At 37.6% G+C, this 6,122-nt stretch overlaps 1 long non-coding RNA gene across 1 annotated transcript in view; it reads left to right on the top strand.

Annotated features, from left to right (window-relative positions):
• The window catches only part of LOC122088266, a 1,906-nt gene extending 334 nt beyond the window's left edge, over positions 1 to 1,572 (top strand). Inside the window, exons 2-3 of the long non-coding RNA XR_006143028.1 lie at positions 119 to 221; positions 1,240 to 1,572. This is a non-coding gene — a long non-coding RNA (uncharacterized LOC122088266). The remainder of the gene's footprint in view (positions 1 to 118; positions 222 to 1,239) is intronic.
• Positions 1,573 to 6,122: the final 4,550 nt, after the last annotated feature.

Below are 6,122 nucleotides of genomic sequence, written 5' to 3'. Positions count from 1 at the left end.
AAAGTTCTTTCTTTTATAATTACTATTATGAATGTTTAATTTTTTTTCTTACAAAAAGATGACTTAAATGGAAATGCCATTTATATTTTAAGGAATTTTGACGTAGCTCAATTTGCAGGGTGTTTCCACGCTCGCATTCCACCGCTCCCAAGAGAGCTGAATATTTAGAAATTTGCGCTATATGTTCTTGTTCGCGGGACGATTTTATGGGGAATGAATAGGTAAATTGCATTGAATTTATAAAAGAAAAAAACAGTAGTCGAGCCAGTCGAGCCAGTTTCTGGAATTTTTTTTTTTTTTTCAAATGAGAAAAACAAAGGGTGAGAAGGGAGGGGAATGACGTTTTAGCTGTTGTTTAATTACCGCCTCTAAATTGTATGGCCCTTAAATTAGTTAAAAATGCAACATATGGAGGTAGATTTTAAAAGTGTGTGCTTCTATAACATTAGATAGTAATTTTGTGTAGGGATGAACCACTCTTATCTAACCGAGCAATAGCACTCTATAAATTTGATTATAATGAATGTTTCGGTTCGTTGGGATGTTCAATCACTCTTGATCCTAGGATAAGATTTGGAACGACATCTATTTCCCTGTTAGCACTGAGCTTGTTTTTCTCCCCCATCGTTCAGTTAGATATTCTCCAGGGAACATGCTCATTGTTATATCTTGGGTCCCCCTCTTCCTTCTTGTTACCTCCCCTTGATGGATTTTTACTTTCCTCGATTGTTCCCTTTTGATTTGGGCTTGCTTCCCTTTTGTCTTTATCTTATTGTATTCCTTCCCCTTTTTAATATTCTTTCATCCAAAAAAATTGAAAAATATCAACTGATAATTCTTTCCAAGAGCAAAACTCACCCTATGTGAGTCCCAAATGTATTTTAGATGAGAAAAATAAATGAACTAAAATTGAAAATGCTTCAGGTGAGGAATTGAGGGGTAGGTGATGACAACAAATAATTCTCCACCCTTATCCTTTCCCTCTTCTAATTTTTATGTTTCTTTTCCTTTTACATCAATTAGGTATAGGATATGTGCGGAGCTTCTTGGGTAAACTAGTGATCCTTACGGATTCGTGATCACTATATTGATTATTTGTTGCATAGAGGAAATTGCTATGGGTTACTAATGATAGAAACATTCATTGAGCTTTATGATTAATACCTTGTAGACCTGCAGTATATTTTGTTTATTAGATGTTGATGTAGGTGACTTTATTTTTTGCTTAATTTTCATTAGATTGCAAGAGATGGTAAACTTCAGCGACTACACTGAAAGGGATCAAAGGTGGAAGATAAATCACATAGTCAAACTCGGCAAGATGGGGGCTAAGGGTAAATATGACTCATGACATATGTAATACATTATGTTTGTGATAGGGGAAGACTTGTAACAAGATATCTTTTAGACTTTATCATGTTCATTACCAAAATCATGTCGGCTATGGCGAATCAATGCCCTATGGTTGTGCATTGATCCCACTAGCTGGTAAGAACCTTTATTTTGTTTAAGTTTTGGATAATCAATTACGATAATTGGTGATTATAATGAAAAATAGGTTTGGCATGACTAGTGAAGAATATTGTAACCCCATTTACCATATATGGTCCTTTTATATGTTATGATCAGGAGTGAAACAATAAACTTCTAAAGGAATCATGTACCAAATCCTCCTCCCTTCCTCTCCAGCTTCGAGCTTCCCCTCCCAGCCCCATCCTCGCTCTCCCACCCCATTAAACTTCTAGTGAAGAATATTATAACCCCATTTACTATATATGAGCCTGAGATGGTTTATGTCGATCTCGTACAGAATAGGGAATGATACTTGTTGGTATGAATTTGATACTGCAACTATGGTTTATGGAATAAGAATTTGGAAGGGAATGGCATGCAAGGATGAATTACAAAGTTTGGCAGCCAATAGGGATGATTTGAAGACGTTTTGAGAAGGTGAATGTGGCTGGAAAAGATCACAGAAAGAGGGTATTATAGGAACAAAGAAAAGGATATGATACAATGTCAATCTGATCAATGTGAAGGAGGGGTACCACAGGAGTTGTAGAAGAAATGAGAGAGAAAGCAAGGCAGGGGATGAAAGGAGGGAGGACAGGGCAGGAGGGGCTACGGAGCTGCCGGAGAGGATAGGGAGGGATTTGGTACAATGATTCCTTAAAGTGATTAACAATATTATTTCTCAACTTCAACCCAACAAAGCATTTATAAGGGTAAAAAAGTCATAATGAACTGAAGTGCTTCACTCTCCATAGTGCTGGGAAAGATTAAACTATCGTACGTATATATTGTATAACACAAAACCCTTCCTTTTACATCAAATATATATATATATATATATATATTATACTATAGGTGTGTCTGCTTGTAACCAAGAAGATTACAAATATACTTTGTAATCAGACTTTTTATATCCCTAAACGGAATGTATTTTTATATCGATTAAGGGGTAAGGGGTTTGGGTTTACCATTAGTAACCATACTTCGTTGATTTAGGAATTTATGTCCAATGGAGTTTACGGAGCACCTGCATACCAGCAATTGGGATTCCATATGTTTTTTCTTTCAATAATTTTGGTTGTTACAAATGGATTTTTTTATATTGCAACCTTTAGAATTGGTTTGGAACAAATCATAAAGTATACATTATGATTGTAAAGGATTAATGCTAGAAGGCTAGTTCCCAGATAGTTGTAGCCCTCCGATTTCCTAACTTATGCTTCAAATGTGGAACGAAAATTAGTTGTTTTTTTTCCCCTCTAAGCCGCAATGAGGACTTTAGGAAATTTGGGTTTTACAAACTTTTGGTTGCTTTGAATATCTCCTTCACACACAACAGACAGAGAGAAAAGAAAGAACAATTTTTGCACTCGTCATGGCCTTCTTGTTGAAGGTCACTTGGGTCGTCTTCTTCTTCTTCTTCATCATCATCATCTTCTTCTTCTACAGAGAAGTTGAGGATGAATAAACCATTTTGAAGGAGACTATTACTTGAAGAGAAGATTTAACAATATCGAATAGAAGGCGGGCACCCAGAAAGTGGCCAATCACACTGTTTTGCCATTTGCTGATTTCAGGTTCAAGCAGGCTAGGAGGGCAGAGACCTATCTTGGAGTCATTAAGGTTGGAGGAGGGAATGAAGAAGAGGATTTGAGCAACTTTGGAAGGTAGAGGGGAGGAGGGGGAGGAGCGAACGACAGAGGACCAGCGCTTAGGGGTACAAGAGGGGAAGGAGGAGGAGTAGGTGAAGGTTTGGAGCAGTGGGTAGACCGCCAGAGAGGGGGAGAGCATGGGTAGGAGGTTAGTACATGGGAGAATGGGGTAAAGGCCAAATTGTCTTGATTAGCATGGGGAGAGCATTGGAGGGTAGGAGGCAATCTTAGTGATGGCCAGTTTGAAGGATCTTATCACTTCTTATTTTATTTTGAAATCTTAATGCGACTACTTTAGACACTTCAATATTTTAATTTGACTAAATTTAAAGGAGAAAGTTTTGCTACACTCATAGCGTAGGGTTTATTGAAAAAAAAAGGCTACTTCCCTTGGGTTCACAGCTACTTTCTTAGGTTTTATTATTTTCTAAAATACCATTCAAGATTCCATTTGTTTGGTTGCCAGCAAGGGTTGCAGCTAAATTTCGTTCTAGGGTTCAACTACCATCCTATGGTCCTAAAACATCCCTTATTGAATGAAGTCGAATACCTCCCCTTGATGCAAGATACCCTCTCTTGCCTATCTGAAATAAGGTATTCTCGTCATACATTGTCCATATTTAAGTATATGTTTAAATATATATATATATATATTTTTTTTTTTTTTTTTGATAAGTGTGTAGACACCCAATTTTGTCATCTTCCCCCGACTATGATGACTTATGGATTTTAGACGTAATTTCTCACTTTCGATCGACAGAGATGATAATTGACTAAGGTAACCCAACCAAAAACATTCCATACTCACCCAAAAATCCCAAAAATTCCATGCGAGAGAAAAGAAGGGTCCAATTATGGCTTCTCATATATGAAGGAATCCGGTCCAAAGCAATAGTACGGATTGATAGTACTCGGAATCACGATTCCAATGATATATGGTATGTCAAAATCGAACTGTCGGATCTCCCGCAATCATTCCCAGAAATTACACCTTGGCGCACTCACAATCATCCTGCCGCACGCACCCTTGCCTTGCCGCGTGCACCCTTGCTTTGTTGCATGCAGCTTTGCCCTGTCGTATGCGCCCCTGCCTTGCCCTGCGGACCCCACCTACCTAGTGCACCCTCGCTTGCCTCGCGCGCCCTCGCCTTCTACGTGCGCCCCCGTTGATGGACGGAATCCTCATTCCAATGACTGGATTTGTGAGGGGATTTCCTCTTCACCCTCTTGTGTACTCCGCACTGCCCCGCTAGCGTACTCTTCACCGCGACCCCCATTGGCCCAAAAAGCATCTTTTCATCTCATTGGCCCAAAAAAGCATCTTGCCACCTCATTGGCTAAAGAAAATTACCCTCCACCCCATTGGCCCAAAAATTCACTTTGTTACCCCATTGGCCAAGAAAATTCACTCTTTAACCCCATTGGCCAAGGAAATCCCTCTTTCCTCCCCATTGGTCCAAAAAATCTATAAATACCCCCCTCCCTTTGGTTTTACACACTAAAGCCTCCTAGTGGGCACACCTTGTAAAGAAGCTCTGCCCTCTCTCCTCCCCTACCCCCCTTGAGGTTCTTCAAGTCTTCAAAAAGATCTTCATAAGATCCGAAGCGTTCTTCGGGCTTTTGAAGTTCTTCAATCATCTAAATTTTTGAATGAGCATTTTGTGTAGGAGAAATTTTTCCTTAGTCTCCCCCCTTTTGATGTTCTTCAAGTCTTCGAAGCGATCTTCAAAGATTCGAAGTTTTGAATTTTTGAAGTGTTCTTCGGCCTTCGAAGTTCCTCAATCATTTGAGTTTCGTCAAGTCCTCCCATAGCCTATTCCTAGAGGAAGCTCTATCGGAGTGCCACCTCAGCCAAAATCTGGAAGTAGCCCATCTCTATCGAAAACTCTGCCGAATTGATACGTTAGTCTAAGCCCAAAAGTAATCGTTCCTAGCCGAAACTCTATCCAAATATTACCACAATCAACATTTCTCGAAAAATGAAGTTGGAAGTCAAGAACATTGTTTGAGTCTAAAAATATGTTACCGTAAATGTACGATATATTGTAGCCAACAAGTCAATCACAAGGAGATTAATCACTTTATCTTACCTACTCTAAGTATGGCGAGAGTGAATAAGGAATGATTGATTTTAGATAATGGTCCTAGAACATGCATATAAACAAAAGAAAATGACCTACACATTCAACATCTTAATTAAACAGTTCTAACGCCAAATTACTTTAATTAGAAAAATAAAATAAATGCTGAAAATAACAACTAAAAAAAAAAAAGAATTTGCAAATAATAAATCTAAACTAACAAATAAAGAACTGAAATAGAAAGCAAGTAAAGAAAAATTCTCAATACATCGGCCAAATTTTCGGGAGAGGCACTACTATAGGCATCACCTTCAATTATAGCACGTATGTAAATAAGAAAACAAGGAAAAAAAAAGCATAAAAATCCTAATTCCACTACTTGTATTTAAATAAAAATCCTAATTCTACTAATAAACTTTGTCATACCTTGATTATGTGTAAGCTGAATTGAAACTTGATTGATTTGGAGTGATGGTATTGGAACAGAATTATTGATGAAGAACTTGCTCTCTTGAACTTGAAAACTCTTGATTATTGTCACTTGAACCAATTCTTTCCTAGAACTAGAAAGTTTGAAAGCTAGGACTATGGATTGCACTAATTAAATTAAGAACGTAAACCAATAATTAAAAAAACTAACAATTAAAAACTGAATTGCATTATCATTAATCACTTGAATAAAAGCTTGAAGAAACATAAGGAGAGAGAAGAGAACAAAGCATAAACTAGGCAAAAAAAAAAAAAAAAATAGAAAATAAAGTAAGGGGAATAATCATCTTAGGAGAGGGCGGGAGGGGCTTTTATAGGGCTTTGGTCTTGCCTTCTTCCTTCTACAAGTCTTCTTTAAAAAAAGAAAGAACATAAAATAAAATTTATC

This window comes from Macadamia integrifolia, chromosome 9 (genome assembly GCF_013358625.1).
Source record: "Macadamia integrifolia cultivar HAES 741 chromosome 9, SCU_Mint_v3, whole genome shotgun sequence".
Classification (NCBI taxonomy): Eukaryota; Viridiplantae; Streptophyta; class Magnoliopsida; order Proteales; family Proteaceae; genus Macadamia; species Macadamia integrifolia.
This window is presented reverse-complemented; position numbering and strand designations above follow the sequence as displayed.